The sequence below is a fragment of the Camarhynchus parvulus genome, chromosome 2, assembly GCF_901933205.1.
Source record: "Camarhynchus parvulus chromosome 2, STF_HiC, whole genome shotgun sequence".
Classification (NCBI taxonomy): Eukaryota; Metazoa; Chordata; class Aves; order Passeriformes; family Thraupidae; genus Camarhynchus; species Camarhynchus parvulus.
Genome location: NC_044572.1, coordinates 46,530,753 through 46,551,491, shown reverse-complemented (window position 1 = coordinate 46,551,491; position 20,739 = coordinate 46,530,753). Strand labels below are relative to the sequence as shown.

Here is a 20,739-nt window from a genome sequence, read left to right as displayed (position 1 = left end):
GAATACCAGAAACAGAGGCAAAGAAAAAAGCACAGAAAATATATCAAAGATTGACTCAGTTCAAAGAGATCTTATTTCTCATTCTGCTCTGCTGCCTGATTACTTCATCGTGCCTTCAGAACACTGTGTTTAGCTCTAGACCCTCTACTAACATGTGCTCCATATGCTTATGAGAGGTCCAGGTTGCCCAACTTTAAAAATCAGTCCACCTTTTTCTCAGCAAGGAAAGTCAGGTTTTTTCATCTAGCTGTCTTGCCTTATTTATCACTCAGAGCTGCAGGCTCATCCCAGCAATAAGCTTTGCATTCCTGATGCTGTGATTGAAGGCTTATGAACAGTCTCCTCCAACCTACATGCTGAATGGCTCTCGGGGCTCCCTGGGGAGAGATGGAAAAAGCCATTCATTTTGAAGAGCTCTGTGCCTGAAATGATGGCATACCACTCCACTCCTAATGGCCTCCGTGAATCATGTAAAAGCTTTTACATATAGGCAGACCCACTGTTGCACAGAAAATAACATACTGACTGTACCCCCATTCTATAATAAGTTTTCAGGCATTGAAGTCTACCTGTCCCATGGGGCTACCAAAGCATCCTGAGTGCACATGGCTGAGGACTGCTCGTAATTCTTTCACTGCAGCACACAGAAACACAGAGCTTATTGTAGACTGAAACGACTGCTCTAAATTAAGGGTCAGACCAGAAACTTGACAAAACTAAATTAATTCTTTAGTGATGTTCCTTAGTATGCTTAGGGAATAGCTCTGTGAGAAGAGACACAGGTGCAGAATGAAAGAAAAAAAACAAAGAAGGGCTCTCTGAAGTAGTGCTGTGATTCACCCCAGGGAAAAAGGCTACAAGAAGCCAAAGTTCAAACTTCGGTGACAATTCAGCAAAAGGGAAAGCAGGGCATGGATGTCTCAGCCAGACTAGTGACAGGATCAGGGATATATCCATGAAAGATAATGAGGAAAGGCTGAGGGAACTGAGACTGTTCAGCCCAGAGAAGAGAGGGATTCAAGGTGACGTAATTGCAGCCTTCAAGTACCAGAAGGGAGCCTGCAAAAAAGATGGAGAGGGAGTGTTTAGAAGAATATTTAGCAACAGGAAAAGAAGAAGTGGCTTTAAACTGAGAGTAGGCTTAGACTGGGTATTAGGAAGAAATTTTTCACAGAAAAATGGCAAGATACCTGAGCAAGTTGCTAGGTGAAGTGGTGGGTACTCCATTCCCGAGAGTTCAAGGCCAGATTGGATGGAACACTGAGCAACCTGGTCTTGTGAAAGGCGTCCCTGAACACAGCAGGGGGTCTGTACCTAGAAAATCTTTAAGGTCCCTTTCAACTCAAGCTATTCTATGACTCTGTGAAGATAAAGCAATACTCCAACACATGGTGAGCACAAGTCTTTTCTTGCAATCTTGCTGCTGCATTTAATACTCACATAAGCTGTGGCTCTACAGAACTGCCATGGAGTTGTGCTTCTTTGATAGACTGAACCAAAGCTCAGGCTTAGCACACTATTGAGAGCCTTTGTAGCCTCTTGCATATGTATCTTTATAAACACAAAATGCCATGGATAATGTAAAATATTTTCTCACTTCAGCCTTCTGTTTATAGCTCCTGCCTTACTTTTTGTACTGGCCCCTCTGCACAAAACGAAGACTAGTTCCACCTGTCTCTTCAACTCATTGCTACTCCTGCTTCCAGCTGGAATGCTGCCTCTTAACACCAAACTATTTTCTAACTTGCTGATGGTCCCAAATAGGCTCTCCCATGCTAGTGAACGTTCAAAAACAGTCTGAAACAAACCAACCCACACCCTTTAAAGTAAGAATAATTCTACCTGCCCTACCAAATGTAGAGAGATAATTCATTGGGCACTCATTGAATGTTAAAACACACACAATATTTCTATTTTCTTAAAAGCCTCAGTCATTGTAATTCAAGACTCACAAAGCATTTGGAATACCTGCTTTCAAAGCAGCTGGTGCAGCCAGTGCTTTAAATTGCATGGAATAGAGCTGGGTAGGAAAAAAATGAGTGCAACAAAAGTTCAACAAAAATCCCAAAATCAATGGAAAAAATAACTCTGGAGAGGAAGAATATTGGCTTTGGATGACCTAAGCTAGGATGGGAATTGCACAGTGAACACCTTTCTTCTGCCACTTCTCAATTGAATCTACAGCTTTTAGCTCACATTTCCTTGTATGATGTCTCCCAGACAGCAAGAATGCTCCAGGTCAGAAGCAACACCCTCCAGTTATTCCAGTAAAACCAAATCTGAATTGGAAGCCAGCACAGACCAATAAAGTACAAGTGACATCTGCTTCCTGTGCGAAATGCTATTCAAGATCTAGGCAAATAAATTCTTGAGCAATTGTTAGCATGAAACTTGAATCAGAGAAGGCTGCTGCAGTTCACAGTCTTTTGGAGGTAACAGATTTTGTAGGAAATCTACTGTCCACACAGAAAAGATTCACTTTCCACCTTGTAGACAAATAAAAACACTTTATCTCCTGCTGCCACATCATATCTGCAAGACAAACCAAAAGGCTCTGAAGCATCAGCTCAGCAGGTGGTGTGGACTGAGACTTCGTCTTGTCCAAGCAGTTTTCTCAAGAGACAGAAGACAGGAGGAGATGAAACAGCACCTTCTAATGCTCCCACGAGAGGTCCATCTTTGAGAAAGACAGATAACTAAGCCTTCTTTAAATGAAAGCACGGAGCTGGTCCATCTAGCCATCCATTCACTTCTGCTCAGCTACTACCTCAATTATGCTATTTTGCTGTTCAATAAGGACACAAGCAACTTGGCAGTGTTGAGAGACACACCCATCCAGGATCCAGGCTATGACTGACTGCTGGACACACTGGATGGAGGACAAAGTGCAACTTCTGGGTAGGGTACCCACATGCCTGGTACACAGCACATGGGCAGCCTGTATTTGGGACAGACAGAGAAAAACTGCCTGCAAAAAAACGTCTGCAGGTTGGCAGTCTGTTGTAATTAATCCCCAAGAGCCTTGGGCTTCATCTACCAAGAGGGCAAGAAAGTGATCACCACTAACAGCTTTTCTTCAGCAGATTTTTAAAGCATTCATGTAATCCCAGTAGGACAGAGATTTCCGCACTCCCCATTTGTTTGCTACTGATAATGAACATGTCTACAGTTAATGATATTTTACATGGATGATTTTTAAGGTTAAAGGTTCACATCAGTATTATCAAGAACCAGGTTTCTTCTGGGTATCTCATTTTTCTAATTGACTTTCAGGTTTCATCTCTGTGCTTTAGTGAACCTAAAAATCATCTAAAAAAGATTCCTCCTTAGTTTTGCCCTTTGTTCACCTTGCACTTGAAAGACTTCTCATTCTCTAACAGAAGTAAAATTTCCATTGATTTTGCAGAATATTTTGTCTAAGTGCTGACTGGCATGAGGATTCAGTGGATTGCAAACATTTATTTTTAACTTTCATTCTAGAAGAAGTGTGAAAGTTTTCATTTGCTACCAGTGAGCCTATCCTTACAGGAAAAAAAAAAAGGAAATATCAAAATAACATTTCTCTCAACTCTGGGATACATATTCCAGACATTAAGAGCAAGGTCAGACACACATTGTAGACTCAGCAGGGTTGTTGTAAGAACTAAGACAGATGTTCAAGGCTGTCTCCAGCTATGAAGAAGATTTTACGCCACCAGCATGAAAAAAAAAACTCTGAAAGTTCAACAGGGTCACTACTGAGCAAGTCTGCCCCATGCCAGTGGCCAGAGAAGCCAAATAAACACACAACTGTGTGACTGTTTATCTCCAACTACTCTGCCCCAGTGCAAGTAACTACGGTCACCATGAATATAATAAGAAACATTATCATTTCTGTGACAGCAAAGGCATAAAGGCAATAAATAAGCTTTATGTTCCAATAAAGAGATGGACATATTATTTGAGATTCCAATAAAAATTAGTATTACCATTGTGGAATTAAAAAAATATTGAGGCATTCCATTCGTTTCATTACACCATATTGGCCAACGTGTGTAGGGTGTCCACCACATACACCTGGTGACCTCAAGGAGCTCTGACTTATTCACTACTGTGTGATAATAAACACTTTGACTACCTCCCAAATGTGTACTAAAAACATAAACCAGGTCAGCAATATGTACTATGCAAGCATCTCCAAAATGCCTCTGGAATCACACGCCCTGAAAACCCATACCTTGAGTTTACAATCAGATTACAGTCTCTGATGTACCAGGTAAGTAGACTTCAGGTACAAAAGGGAGGGGATATTGTACTTAGAATGTGGGTTTAATCTGGAAATTTAATCTGGAAAGGTGTCCTCTCCCAAATCAGATGAAAGGCACTCCACTTCTTGTAAGAATGTTGGTGCAGCATGGGGTGGACAGCCTCTGGAAATAACTTCACCTCTACACAGTACTTCAGGGCCCCTGAAACAGCCATATCATGCACAGTGAGAGTTCCCTGGGAAGGGTCACAGGAGGAAGAAGGTTTTTAGGAAATGAACAAAGTAGCAATACAGTTCGCAGCATAAAAGCAATCAGCACATCAATCAGGCAGACAAGCCAGAGCTTCCCACATCCCTGCAGCCTGATCTATTGTCTAGATTGGGAGTTTTAAAATGCCCGTGTAGAAAGCATTGGATAAAATTCAGAATAGGGAGATCTTGAGCTTCAATTCAAAACAGCAGGTATTTATATTGGAAGGTATTTATACCACAGGTATTTATACTGTATGTGCTAGATTTTTAAACTTTGGATTTAGATCTCAAACCATATTTTCTGCAATATCACTCCTATGGGAAGGCTTTAGAAAGTGGCCCTGGTGACAGTCTAAAGTGGTATCCTAAGAACTGCATGTGAAAAAAATGCTCTACAGAGCTCACATATATGTTAATACCAGGTCATACACATTGGTGTGGATATAAATAAATCTTCTTAAATGGCTTAAAAATCACTAAAATCTAGACATAGTAGAAATAGTAAGATAAAGATTCTTGTGAATAAATTACTAAACCAACTCGGGGCAAAGCAAAGGCACAATTCTTGAAATTAGTTCAATTTTTAATCTCAGTCTGATGAAATACATTCCTTAACATAGCAAAAGAAGCACAAAAAATTCCAGCAATTTCTAGCAGGTAAAAGTTTGACTTCCACCACCTACCTTTCCACACGTATCCTTATGATACAACTTGTTAGGTGTACAGTCTGTGTCATCAACAAGCTACAATAACCAAAAAGTCTGACTACTTGTCTCCAACTAATGTAAATTTATGTCTCTGTTTTCCTAGCAAATTGCAAGTGCAGTTGCAAAGTGTCACAGAGTTAGAAGATCTTGACCTAAAAACCAAGAACAAAGAATTCTCCCTCCTTTGGAAGTTACTGTGTATATTATTGTATCCACCTGCTGAAGAATCAACTACATTAATTCATTAATTAGTTATTTAGGATAGAATGAGGGCTCTAAATACTGTTACATGTTCCAAATTATGTGTTATGTTAGCCAAATACAGTGTGTACAAAGTGACATGTAGCTGTCAAGTCTATCCAGTCTTGCCATCCATTCCAGTTCACAAGAGACACTTCTCCTGGGATTGGTTAGATTAAGAAAATAGATTTCTCTTCTGTAGAGGGATGAGTGTTGCTGTTTGTTTGCTGAAATATCCCAGCTTCCTCCCAGAGACTGAAGTACGCTCTTCTGGGATATAGCTCTCCACTTTGAAATCAGACTGTTGGGGAGCTGCTGGTCTTGCTTCTTTCAAGTTTCACAAAAACATGAATTGCACTGAGTGTCCTGTGGGAGGAGGTGGAAGACCAGGGTACTTACTGCCTTAGGTGAAAGGGACCATTCTGGAATATGAAATTATGGGTTGCACAGTAACTTTCTTTAAGGTATGCACAGGCAGAGACACTGGTCCCAAATTTCACAGTTGCTGGAACTGGAGAAGTGCTCCTTGGAGGAGGTCACAGCACTCTGCTCTCAGCTGGGGGACAGTGCAACCAGCACTTGGCCACATTTCTCCAGTCTAATAGCACTATGCAGAAGTGTTGCTGGGATAATATTGCATCTGGCCTCACAATCCAGCTGAAATCAAATTGTTTGCTGACCCAATAGCCTACTTGCAAAGTAACACAGCTGAACAGCCAGCAGCCCCTCTCCCCTCTAGGGCTTCTACACTGAGCTGCTGGCTCTGTTGAAAGTGATGCTGTAGCCCCCCTTCTCTTGAAAGCCCTGAAAGGTTTAATTGTGATGCATACTTTGTCCCTTTCAGGCTGATTCCTAAGGAAAGAAGGCTTATGCAGATGGAAACCAGGGACACCTGTAGTTTGTGAATCACTGACCAGCTCCAGCCACAAATGATCAAGGGACTACTCTGAAAAAGGTATATAGAGACAAAACAGCAAAAATCAAACTGACAGTACAATCCCAAGGACATTAAGTTCCTACAAGTATTTTTTCAAAGCCAGATTGCTGCAGAGAGGAGAGAGCCCCCAATTTCTTTCTTAGCATGAAACTTCAGAAAGTATCCTACAGTGTTAGGCAGCATCTGGCCTTCCAGCCAGCATCTCACAGATCTTTTGCCTTTCATTCAGTGCTTGTGTCATGGAGGTGCTGGAAAAAACCCCAGATTTTTGCAGATAGGACAGATCAAGTGCCACACATCTATAGAAATAAATCTTTGCTGCTTCTGCTGTTCTGGGAACATAATCTATTTCTAGGTTAACAGGAACAGTGGTATATAAGACAGGTCTGTGTCCCATAGCTAATGCACTTTTCCCATGAGATGAGGCATTTTTCTTTATGCCATTCCTGTGTTGGTTTTTCTACTCCAAGTACCTACAAGGATTCCATGATACCTGTGTTCCAGACTAGCCATCAACTATCCTAAGTGCTGGATGCTTTCAGATGCAGCCCATGTATTTGTTCTGCTGTGAGAGCTGTTATTTTATTGATCCTTTTCCTGCACTGTCCTGGACAGCTGAGGCTTTTTCCAGGGTTAAATCTGTTTCTCTCAACAAATCTCTCCTGCAAGCAGAAGTAATAGTAATGTATCCCACAAATTATTCTGTTTTTTATCAAGTGGTTTTTAATGTCTCTGAAGTTTCATCCAGAAGGCAGAGCTTCCAACAATGTAATCTATTCCTTCTTCTGCTAGTTGATAGTGAGTTAAGAAAAAAATTAAAACATTTAAATTGTTAAAAAAAACCAGAAACAACAGTATCTCTCAAAAATTCAGAGATGGCTGGATTCACACTGTACCACAAACACCTTTGTGGACTGTTAATTATCCCTGGCACTATTTCCAGAAACTTTTTTCATATTTTTTCCCAGTGAGAGACCATCTAAAAAGTTACTTTAATTTTTCTCAAATTTGCCAACTACACTTAATGCTACATAGCACGTTAGTTCTCACTTTCAGCATACAGATGACTGGCCAGCATCTCAAATCCAGCTTTTCCTCTAGTCTGAATCCTTTCACATCACCTCCATCCCTTGCTGCCATTTCATTCACTTACTAATCAAACTCTTCCTTGCTGCAGGTCTCATCAAACCAATTGACTGTCACTGTGCCTTTTAAAGTCCATGCTGGGTAATAGTATCAAAAGGCTTTAGCCTTCTGAAATTAAAAATAGCTTATTATTAATAGGCAGCTACATAACAGTAATGCCACAACCACCACTACCACAGCCCCTATCCTCCACATACCTTGGTGTTTTCTATGAACCAGACATTTTTATACAGGCTATGCTTCCCCCTCTAATCTCCCTGCCAGCTGCTGCACAGGGCACACTCAAACACAGCCAAGGTTGGAGGTTAAAATTTATACACCAGGTGGAAGAAGTGAATTTTAAGGCAAGATGTAGGCAAGCACTGCCCCAAAGGTCATACAACCCAGTGGGGGTCTTTCCACTGATTTTCAGTCCACTTTGAACAAAAGTCCCAGAAGTTGCACAGGCAATGGTGAAAAATGAGCCCAGATAACCACTTAGGCAGGAATGGGCCAGGAAGGCAGCTGCACACTGCAGAAAGGGGGCTCTTCGCCACCCTGGGGGAAAAGAGCTGCAGCTTTGTGGGGACAGCAGATGGGAAGCAAAGACATTGGCAAGGAAACAATTCTGGCACACCACTGCAGAAGGGAGTTCAGCTATTCATGATTAATTTAGCTGTTGCACCAGAGGTCTCCAGTGACTATGGAAGCTTTGCTGTGAGTCACATGGTTATTTATTTCTCTTCTAAAAAGAACTGTTTCTATGAAAAATTGCAATAAAACATGCTAAGCTGGAAACTGTCTGTGGCCAGAAAAACTATCAAAAACCACTAACAAACTTCTTCAGCTTATTCATGTCCTATTCCAGATAATAAGAAAGTTAGGGTTAAATCCAAAGGACTTTCCTAACTTCAGTTATTAGAAGCAGAGCAGTAGCTCTGTAAAACAGGTCCTGGCTTCTTGCAGCCATGACTTTTCCCCTGAATCAGTTGGAGCCTGCTTTGTTTTCACTGGCACCAAGAACACATGAAGTACAGTCCAGTGGGTGTACAGTTGTGTATACACCACCAGTGCATTTGCATAAGGTTTCAAAGTCCTAACTCAATGCCTGCAAAATGATCGCCACTGCCACAATGTATTTATATTAAGATCATTTGCTTTTCACAAGATAAACTTCCACAAAAGGGTTTTTTCTCCTTTTTTGGCTTATTTTTCTACAGTGTAAGCTTTGTGATAGTACCCCACAAGCTTTTCTCACTACATCCCACAGTAAATGGTACTCCTATAAATTCCACACTTTGGTAACTATCGACAACACCCTTCACCCCCACTTCCAGCTCCCACATTGCAGTGCAGTACTGACCTCCCTTGTGAGAGCAGCTTTTCCTTCTGAGCAGCTTGTTCACAGATACAGTTATTAAATCCCTCCAGTGTCCCCAGTGTGTTCCTCGCACACACAGAATACTAGTACCATTGTGACCCTGAGAAAGGTGACAGTTCTGACTCTCACTTCATCATCATTCTTTAAAATACTTGGTCACAACCAGAAACTCTACAGATGTATCCACACAGCTTTGCCTTAGAGTATTAGTTTTAAATAATTCCCCTTAAGTTATCTGCAAAAATAAATTGCAAGACTTGAGTGAATTAAATCTCCAAATGCCCAAATTCTGACATCTGGCATTTAGATACAAAGTAAAGACTTTCTATTCAGCAGGTGCTTTCTTGTAGACAATATGAACATAATTTCATTGAATGGTTTCAAACTTCAGGTTTTGGGAGGCAAATGAGTAAAACCAAGTAGGGTTGTTCTTCGAAGAGCAAAAACCACACAATTTAGAAGCAGGTACCTACACACCTTAACTTTGAAAAGTTGTTACTAGGTCAAAACCTACCAGAACAGTTCACATCAAATCACTGTTCCATTCACAAGCAAAGAGAACAAATCTCCTTCTGTGATTCAGGGCAGTGAAGTATTGGGGAGATTGAGACTTAATCCTTCACGAGTTATTTCTACAATTTCTGAATGACCTTGCCTCAAGGTCTGATGATAAAGCACACTGGTATCTGTAGAACATCCACGGTGAAATAAATCATACTGTCACATAGTAGTAGTAAGGACACTACTTCTAGCTTTTTACAGGACCTTTATACATGCATCTACACTCCTTGAATGTTATGCTCCATGTATACTGGTGAGGTAACCTCAGGAAATATAGGATTACATACACACTGCTTCCTTAATGCATCCATCAAAGGTTTTCATTAACAGGAGATCCTGTTTGTCCCAGGCACTTAGCAAAGTGAGTTAAAAATACGCTTTAAAACATTATGTGAGAAAGAGGTAAACTGCAGGAGAAAGTGGTAAACTGCAGCTCATTCAGAGGATTTCTGGGAAAATAAAGTTTTAGGAAAACTAGGGTACTTTTATGAAACCAGTAGGTTATGAAACTGCTCCTACAGTGAAATAGTAATAGGGATAGCTTCAATCTACCCAAAATGGTATAAGATTAGACTCACTGTCAGCCAGTGGCACCTATCTATAGCAACATTCGTAATACCACTGCGCATAATTCCATTGCTTTGTACTACACAGAGCTGTCCATCCCCAGAGATGTGACTTGGCTCTACTCCAGGATAGGGCACACTCTGGCTTGGGATCAAGGTAAAGTAATATGTTTTAGTCTTAAACACAAGCCTGAGCAAGGGGTGCTGTGGAATCTGCAGTTCTCCACAAAAAGTCTTGGGAAGCATTTTGATTAGGAATCATTTAACAAGTCAGAGTTCCTCTGCCACTTCCTCCTTCCTCAAGGGGTAATGACTCGGAGAAGTATCAGCAGCAAATGCTGATATTTCCCAGTCCTGGCTAGCAAGACTAATAGAAGAATAACAGGTATGGATTTTTTTTCTCATTCTTAGCTTGCAAGCAATCTGCACATTCATGGGGAGAGGGTGGATGAAACCCTAAGAAATCTATTCATCCTTTACACCCCACCATGACACCCATTCAGACATTCCAAGACTTTGCTTCCTATTTTTTCACAATAAAGTTCATATCTAGCTATTGCTGCTCTTTATGGATGGGATCCTGTTGCTAATTAATAGCTTCCCATTGGCAACCTTTGCCATTTGTAAAAGGCTGATGCCCAGATGGCAAATTTTCTCAGGGACACCTTAGGCATGGTGAAGTCTCTACAGCAATATGGTGCCATTTAGGCATTTCTAGCACACCAGACCTGGCTGTATTTTGGCAGGCCAGCTCTTCTGGCACCTGCCTAAAGGCTTGCTGTTCTTCTTGATCTGGGTCAGCCCCATTACAGCAAGCTAACCAGCTTGGAACTCATCTCCTAGCTAAGCTCACGTGGCATTCCCAAAGTGTATGGCCATACCTAAATTCTTTGCAAGGCGACAGCACATGGCCAACTTTGCTCAAAAAGATGGACAGAATAGGTGGAAACACTTGTACCTACCTTTCCAATAATGACCTGCTAGCCAAAGCACTTCAAAATAGAAGTACAGAGTAGTCAAAAATAAAAAGAACCATATGAACCATAAGGCTGTCTAGAAAGAAGGAGTATGTTTCCAGAACCGAGTGAAAGGGGCATGTACGCAAGAAGAATTTTTCACATCTGGGACTTCTCACACAGGAAGATCTTTCTGCATTTTACATTACAGAAAATACTTATATTAACACTAAGAAAGGGGGTCACACCACATGCAATTGGAAATGCAAATTACAACACAATCTTACACTTGGCTTACTGCTTCATCATCAAAAACCATTATTAGTCCCTCAAAGAAACAATAAGCAAGCAAATAAAATCTGGGTTTGCTTGCAAGCGTAGGTGTCTCCTTGGCCTCGTTAAGTCTCCTTTGTACCTGTCTAATGATGTAAAATAGTCTTAAAATCAGTGTAAAGTAACTCATTAAAGACCCTCATAGGAAACACAAATACACATTTTTATGTGCAGGATTTGTTGAAGTACTAGAAAAAGGTATGTTAATTGGCCAAGCACAGACATTTGAAAAAATGTGAATTATTTATATTGCAACCATCATCCATAAGCAGAGAACTTTGATAATTTACTTCTCCAAAAGCTCCTGTCTTTTTTTCCCTACTCTTGATTTTATTTAACATGGTCTTGAGATTGCAGGACAGAATCCAGAACTCTCTTCTCAGCAAGTTTTCACCATTTGCAGTGCTCGCAGTTGCACACACTTTCAGTTATTAACCTTCCCTCTACTCATGCAGGGTGGCTCTCTGATTATGTGAAAAAGTGTCATTTGAAATTATTCTACAGTAGAGAATAGCTACACACACCAAACATTAATGGCTGCTATACCTTTCAAAATGATACAATATTTTCTTACTATTTAAAAAACAGACCCATCATATAAAACAGCTGCCATGTTTATTTAGATAAGTGCTCCTCCACTCTTATAAAGTGGAGACTGATGACAGATGCGTCTTTAAGGCGAAAAATATTAATTATAGAAATGTCAGCATCTGCTTCTTTTCAGCCTAGCCTTACAGATTCACACATCATTTTTCATCCACAACGAGAGTTTCTTTTTTTCTGTACAGAGAATCTGAAAACATGGGTGTAAATTACTGGTCCCAGGGCCTGACACTTTTATTAGCACGTCACTGGTGCTACACGTGTTAGGTCTGATTAGACATAGAGAGCATTTTCCACTGCCCATTCCCCATGCAATGAGGAAGGCTTGCACTTCCCTGACAGGAGTTTCCCACCTGACTGTTCTGTTTCTGCGAATCAGTATTTGCTTAAGTTATGAGATTCAGTACAAAAATACTGTATGTAGTTCCTGGAGTTACTGGAGATTTAAGACATTAAAAAAACAGGACAAAACAAACAAAAAAAAAAAACCAAAACAAAACAAATTAAAAACCCCACACAGCTAAATTTTCTACTGAATTCAAGGAGTCCAGCCTTCTGGCCCACCCAACTACCATTCTATAATTCATTTGCATGTATTTAGTACAGTAAGTGTTGTTCTTTTAGTAATTTACATAGTACTGGTAGTAGATACAGCAGATGAAGCCCTACACCTTACTCGCTACAAACACACAGAGAACACTTCCTACACCACAGAAGAGCTCTGCAGTACTCACATTGCCTCCCACAGAAATGCATTCCGATAGAAAACATCACTCAAGGATAATTCTGTACAATAAAACCATGAACAGATGCACGAACAAACAGCAATTAGAGGGTGTCAAGATAAACCATCTTACAATTAGTGACCAGTTGGAACAAATTAAAGCTGGTGCAAGAATGGACCACACTGGCCAAAAAGTCCCTCAGGGCAAAATCCACCTACATGTTGCTAACCGGTGCCACATCATTGTCAGTGACTATCCAAGACATTCTCATGGCACTTGCAGACATGCTAAAGGATTTACCACTGAAGATCCATACCTTCCTGGCACAACAGCAAGCAGCCAGGTGTTCTATTCAACTGCACAAAAGATGCCTCCATTGAATAACCAAAAGCTGTCCTACCCTAACTGGTAGCTGCTCTCCACAGCCAGATATTTTTTATTCAGACGACGCTCAGGTTGTTATCCTAAACATTTCAATGACAGTAAAACCTCTCCAGCATGGTTGAAGAGAAAGGTGCTGACAAATCTCTATATTTCAACAATGTGAGCTGGCTAGAGATGAGACATCGCTTCTGGCTTGCCTGCAGGCCACACTGACCTCCCAGCATGGCAGTGTGCCGAGGCAATACATCTCAGAAAGAGCAGACCATGAGCTGAGAACTTGAGGCTGCCCACATCCACTATAGGGGCACTTTGTACAAAGTGCTATCACTAAATTACCTAACAAAATATTCCCATTATTCCTTGGAGCGGGGCAGTGCAGATCTTCTCCTGTAAGAGCAAGTAATTTATTTACGTAGGCACAAACAATGTGCTGCAGGCTTTAAGCATAAGTAAAGAAGCTTAAAGGCCAAGTTCTTGCTTGGGCAGTCTTATTATCAAAATAGGTAACACAAAGCCAGGGAACAAATGGGAAGCAGCTTAACAAAACTGCAACTGTGACTGTTCTGTAAGCTTTGTGATCTCTTTGTTTGCTTACAAGCTTTCTGCAATTTATCCTGCTTTTGCTTCTTGGCAAAAACATATTTTTACAGATGGGGCTAAAAATAGCAATGATAGAAACAGAAGACTGAAGCAACCAAGAGTTGCCAAGTGAGGTCTGCATGAGGTCTCTGCAATTCTGTGTCCAAATTAAACTGATTCTACGGCAGCCTTTGCTAATGGCTTTCTATTTTGCTATTTTCTGTGGTTAACAAGCACTTTTTCCATTGGCTACACTTAATATCCCTGAACTCTTAATTACTAGGATTGATCATGCATATAATGTAAAAGAAAAGTTATTCTGACTGACATTAATCTTGTATTTCTTCAGTAACACCAGGGGAGTCTGATTGGCAACACCATTTTGTTTGTGGTTCAAAGACTCTGCAGGGACTTTATTTTCAAAATATTTTTATCATTTCTTTAGGAGAAAATGGTTTTTCTCTCATGCATTTTCAGATTGCAGAAAAAAGGTCAGTTTGAACTTTTTGCAAGTGCGAGCACAGCTCTGCCAAATCCTGTACACTTGCAAGCCCTGGTTAGTATTGAGAAAACTATTAGGATTAGACAAAAAGGTCATTCTCAACTTTGAGACCTTCCTTTCTCTCAAGGCCTCTGTAAAAATCATGCAATAAGGTTGTTCAGATGGTAACTTGTAAGCACAAACTGTCTGCCCCAGCACTAATTAAGACCTATGCAAAGAGAAAAATGATCCAAAATCTATTTTGAAATCCACCCTGTTTTTCAAGGAAAGATGTCCACTGTGTCCCAGGCGTTCTTGAGGCAGCATAAGCAAGAGAGGTGTCTTAGGAGAGGCGGTATAGGGCAGTATTTGGCACAGGCATGACACAGCTCATTCCTTGCACATACAGGAAGTAGAAACAGCAAAATAAGGATGAAGGGAAATTCCTACCAGGAACATCCCTCAAAATACTATCTATTCTTTCCATGTCATTTAAGTAAGTGTATGGACCAGAAGCAATAGAATTGTTATTAAAGGGAAGACACAGACGACAATGCATCACTCTAGATAACAGCACTACAATTTGCACATGGGACCTTCCTCCTCAACTCACTTGTTTCAAACAATCAGGTGCAACCAAAATAAATGTACAGAGAAAGGGATTATTTAGCAATTTCATCCTCTACCCAAATGTGAAACACTTGCTTAGGAAGGGCTTCTCTTCAAAGCTAAATGAAATCTTCTCTGTATTATCCCTCCTATCCATAGCCCTCTCAAACTTTCTTAATTAATTTTACTGCTGGTTTCAAAGAGCACTCAGAGTTGGCTCAAATCCCTTTGGATTGCATATCAGCATTAGAAACAGGAGATGTATTACTATTCTCTCTTTTTCTTTTTCCTCCCTTCTTTCTAAGAGGAAGCAAGGAAGTGTAATCAGTCACGTTATCACTCTAGAGAATGAGACCATTATTGCATCTGAGGCAAACTCTGGACTCCTCATGTAATTTTTATACACACTTCTAATTTGATAGATAGTAACTGTGCTTTTTTTTTCTTTTTTTTTTTCTTTGCTTTTATTCTGGCAAATTCTAACAGAGCCAGTCTATTCCATAATAATCTAATTAAATCAAGACAGGTCTGAATTATGCTTCTTTTTTCTTCCTTTTTTCCTGATTTACATTACTTCAGCACCAATTATAATGCCATGATGCTCTCCTCTTCCCTCTCTGTGCTGGAGCAAGCCCCAGCTGAGTCCTCTCCCCCTGATGCCACCACAGACCTTGCTTGCTTTCACTCAGCTGCTTGTTGCCCAGGAGTCAAGTTAGTCAAGATGGCTAGACAGCTTCAGGGAGGTGGCCAGAATCTCTAAGTTAGAAAGTTCTGCTAAGTTGTTAGTTCTGCTTTCCCTGCACACAGCAGAATTCTGTTGAGAACCTCCAAATGCCTATAGCGATGAACCACGAGCTGGTAACCTTCTGCCCACTCTTTTCCAGGAGGCACCTATCCACTCTGCTGGAAGGGAGGCTGAATGTAGATGAGTTTGGATCCTGCTTTGCTCAGGTAAGAACTCACAGTGTCAAACACTGCTAGCAAAATCAGCCTCTCCACGGCCCCATCACTACAAGGTCCTCCACACTCAGTGCTGGGCCAGCTTAGGATTCTCATTCCAGTTTTGCTTTGAGTGATGGAAGTAAGGAACAAGAACTGAATTTTAATCTTACAGAGAGATCTAAAAACAGGAAATAAATTGGAGAAGCCCTGAGTGATCTTCATTACCTGAACAAAGCCTCCTACAATTCAAACATGTAAGGCCCATGAAGATAGGATAAAACATTTACCTGACCAACACAAGAGAAGGGATAACCAAGAATAAGGGTTGGAGTTGTGATTCTAAGACCACCAGCTGATGGTTGTCTTCCAGATCTGAACATTGCCAGCTGGATGCTATCCCATCCTCAGAAGTTTGCCAAGTCTATGAGCTTCAGAAAAACGTGGTCAAATTATCTCAAGCCACCTATACCAGCTGCTTGATCTTCTGTAGCTGATTTTGCCTGGAGCCCATTCAGCAAGTGCTTTCTGGCTCCCTTCCACTGGCAGAACTCGGGAGACAGGAACATATGCAAGATGGGAATATCGAGCATCTGGGTATGGTAACATTTTAACCAGCACAGCTGCCGGCAAAGTGAACATCTGTCTGTTGCCCAGGTCTCCTTTCACAAAGAAAAATGCTCTCTCCCACAGACTCATCTGCATACTATACAAGTATCTGCTCCTTCACAAAGTACCTTGGCCGTAGTTAAGTTTGTCCACAGTGTAAATTAGCCCATGCAATGGTTTGTGTTACCATGGCTAGATTCCTTTGTATATCAACAGCTAACTTGAGTATATTGCAGCTTCAAGCACACTAACTTATTTTTGTTGCAAGTTTTGTGTAAATGAGCCAGAAAAGAACCTGAGAGGAAACAACACCTAGGAGGATATTCTCTATGACTTTTTAGCATGACCAGTACTGTATATATGTTGGATAATAACAATGTGATTACCTCAAACTACTTCTTTCCTAAAGAACACAACACCTGGTTTGCTTCTTGAAGCTTAAAGTTGTTTTCCACCCAGTAATTAAGTAACTTATCAAGCAGCTGTCCTATACACAGCCAAAGCCATTGCTTACAAACTGTCTGGGGCCCACTCTTAAGCACAGTGGAAGATCTGGAAGATTCTCAGACACAGCTAACCATGTCATGTACACCTTGTATCACGCAAGGGAAGCACTACCACAACTGAATAATGTTGGCTAAGACACAGAGAATTCTAGAATTTGGATACTCAAACCCCTAGAGCAGATCTTGAGTGTGACATCAATCCCACCTGCGAATGTGAACCTTGTTACAGAAAGAGCAGTGTCAGGTGGAGGGGAACACCACCCAGTGCTTATCATGAATCTTTCTGGCCTGGAAATACCCTATTCTCATGCCTCCCAGGTACTGCTGGCTTCACCCAGCATGAAATCACCACTAACACTGCCTGTGTCTCACAGTAGTTTATTTCGCTCCAAGGTGCAATCAATTCTTATTTTACTCCAACTCACACATTCCTACTGGTGATGCCTTTAGGCTCTCCTAGTCTCATGACATCAACGAGAGAGTCTCTTGCTCTCATTAGCCAACAAAGTTTTCAAACAACTGTGTCTGGGGAGGGAATTCCTGCCTGAGAACATAAGAAGCCACTTCTTCTCTCTGGCTGCTTCACTATGACTTCTATCAAATCCCATTCAGCTTCCCAAGTAAATGCACTTCTGCCTGTTCACCTCCTGCCTCCCCTCCAGCTCAGTACAGCACAGCTCAGAGCATCTCTCAGTTCCCTTTCCACCATTGCAATTACACAGAAATTGTGTGCTTTCTACCAGCAGAGAAAGACAAATACACCTGTGCTCTGTTTTTTCCATGCTGGGCTAAATACACCTCTGCCATTGTTCCTAATGGTCTGATTTGCAGGAGGAGCAGCAGGGAAAAAAAAGTAATCATTCTTTCAGCAAATTCCTCAGTATAATGATTCGTTCTTCTAATACACTTCCTGTGTTTTTGAGAATTTTCCATGTTTCAGAGGAAGGTAAATAAATCCTGCAACTCACATGAGTGTTCTATTTTTGACAGTTCTCAAGGATATCAGATTAATGGACAATGTTCAGTACCATGAAAATACTGTGCAAGAAAAGGGAAAAGCCACGCTTCCTGGGAAAATGCATAGAGATAAAGTGTTCCAGCTTGAAATGTATTTTGCTGCTGTCCTGCTGGCTCTGTGCCTGCCTTCATGTGGGGAGAAAGGATAAGGTGTGAAGCCAGATCAAGCTTCCTCTTTTGTCTCCAACAGGACAAGCCACAACTAAGGAAAGAGCACTGTGAATAGGTCCTGCATACACATGCTTTTCAAGAAAGCAGGACAGGCAATCCCAGTGGAAGGTGAGCTCATACTTAAACTTGGCTGGCCAAATGCCCATTTTCCCCAGAAGTGTTACCAGTCAGGGATATAGCTGTAGCTGAGTCATACGGACCTTCCCCACTTCCCAAAATTTTTCATCATTAGCTCTATCACTGAAGTAACACAAAATCATTTATCCCATTTGTAAAAGCTACAAATAATGTGTTCCATCACCCACAGTTAAACTCAAAGCTCATATAGAACTTTTAATCCTGCTCCTTCAACATGAGGCATTGCTCTGCTCACAGGATGCAAGCTCCCAGAACTTGTCATGTTTGTCCAGTTTTCATTTGTAGCTTTTTAATGGTAGTCCAACATCTGTATGTCACATTCTCTCTTTAAAAGCATAATTAAATTTTCAAAGCATGCCATATGCCAGAGTTTTCTCAGTTATTGCTAGTTACTGGAATGCACTTCTTCCTCTCCTTGTTCTTGGAATGTCATCTCTGTAGGTGACCCAGGAAGGTGCTCACTGCTATGCTCTGGCCACACTGCATTAACCTAGTAGTTATTAGGAGCATCCTAATATCCCAGTTAAAGGGACACCAACACCACTGTACAGTAAATATGTGCCACATCAGTCAGAACCAACCTTACCAGCAAGAGAAAACAAAGGTTAAGAAAGTGTGTGTACTGAAAGCACAGGCTATAGCAGCAGTGGAGCAAAATAAAAAACAAAACCCAAAATGCATGATAAAATGTTTAGTAAACATCAAATTACCTCCTTCATCTGCCCCAACATTTCAGGCACCTTTTCTATTTCTAAATCAAGCCAGTCTCTCTCTTCATCCTGAAGAGAGCCTGTGGCTTCTGCTGCATGAGGCAGCACTGGCCTCCTCCTCTCTCCTCTCTCTTCCACTGTGCTCTCTCAGGGGAGTGGGATGGCCTGGAGTCAAACTCGTGGCATTTCTTCAAACTATATCCAACCCTAAAATGCCTTTGACCCTCTGACTTCTGCTTACTGCATGATGGGGCTCTATGTAATGTTTCAGGGATGAAGTCAACCTGGCCTACCCAAGGTTCTGTAACTGATAGTTTTACTATACTTTTTAATCACCACATTCCTGGCCTCAGCATCTCTTACAGTCAGCTGAAGAAGTGATAAAATTTGATATATTGTATTAGGAAGAATATTAAATTAACACCTGCTTATAGGAAGTGCTGGAGACAAGACACATGCCCAGATGAACCATTCTTCTTCCTCAATCTGTCAATCCTTATGTCTGAACAAGCAAACAGAGGATTCAGATACACAAAGCACCTAAACAGGCTATTATAGCAGCAGGCACAATGGAAAGATGGCCATAGGAGTCCTAGAGAGCACAAAGACACTGGCTAAGTAGCCAAGATATTTCTTTTTAAATATTCAATTCTGAGTGAATTGGTGATGACTCAAAATAAACAACCTTCTTGTCTCAACCTGTGAAAAGTCAAGCACATGGCAGCCAGAGCTGCCCCCAGAGAAATCCATGTGGGTGCTTCTTCCCAGGGTTAGCAAGGCATTCTCTACTAGAGTGAAAAGGAGAGAAAGCAAAGTGAAAAAGGAAAAAAAGTCTACATTTTGTCCAACATGTCTGTTACACCATCCCCAGGCCCTTCACATCAGAGACATCAGAGACAAGGGAAATAAAATGTAAATGGGAATTACTAGGGCATAGACCAGTTCTCCTTCTAAATTATAACACAGTACTTTGGACAAGCACTCCTAATTACTTACTTCATGGGGTGGATCTTCCTGCTAACTCACCTGAGAGAACAAGAGGAGTAAGTGCCTTCTAGCACTGCTTCCCCTTAGGTCTAAAAGAGGAAAGCCCATCACCAAGAAACTATTTTCTGTTTTCCAGGTGGCTACAAATGCCTCCAGTCCCTTAAATCCTTCCCAGCCTTGCAAAAATTGAAGTATTGCTGAGTTTAAGGTTGTAGTTTAAATTTGTCCCCTAGGTGGTGACTTCAGTGGCAGTGTGAACGCTGACCAGCTGACCCACCCACTGACCAGCCACCACTGTCTAAGTCAAGCCCTCTGCCCAGGAACCCACTCATGCCATGCTGGTTTTAGCCTGCTTCCCTGCCTGGGCACACCTCACCCATCAAATTAGCCCAAGAGAAGGTATGTCAAGTGTGGATAACCCTGCAGCAAAGCTGTTGCATCCTATTAACATCCTCTGCAAGGAAGCAGAGAGGCTGCAGCTGCCCCTTGGGAGTCTGCATTTGTGGAAAGGCATTTCAGAGCTCTTTACACATTGTGAGTTAATGACTGGTGATTTCATTTATCTTCATTCTGATAATAAATAACAACTCCAACTTAGCACTTGCAGCTGACTAGCCTCCCACTCAATACTGTCTTTCTCCTCAGAAGAGCAGGTTTCATTCCTTTGTATTCTCCTATAATTTTAATTAGGCTGAAAACCAAAAGCCATAAGTTAATGCCTGTTGTTCCAGTATTGCCAGTTTTTAATCAGTCTGCATATGCAAAAGTTTCTTTCAAAAACTGCACTGTCACCAGAAATCAAATCCAACAATTTTACCCTGCTGACCTGAGTTTCATTACCAGAGAAATGATGACGGGGAGAGGCGAAAGCAGAGAACAGGAGCACTCGTAAAAGGCCTCACTAGCACAAATACACACACAGGAACACCACCAGCTGGGAAGTCAGCTCATACAGAAAAAAAGGGTCAAGTACTTTC

The 20,739-nt window shown here is 41.3% G+C and overlaps 1 protein-coding gene across 1 annotated transcript in view; it reads right to left on the bottom strand.

Moving 5' to 3' along the window:
* Positions 1–20,739, bottom strand: part of BMPER (BMP binding endothelial regulator) — a 147,181-nt gene that overhangs the window by 74,464 nt on the left and 51,978 nt on the right. The gene's annotated exons all lie outside the window — the stretch shown is intronic.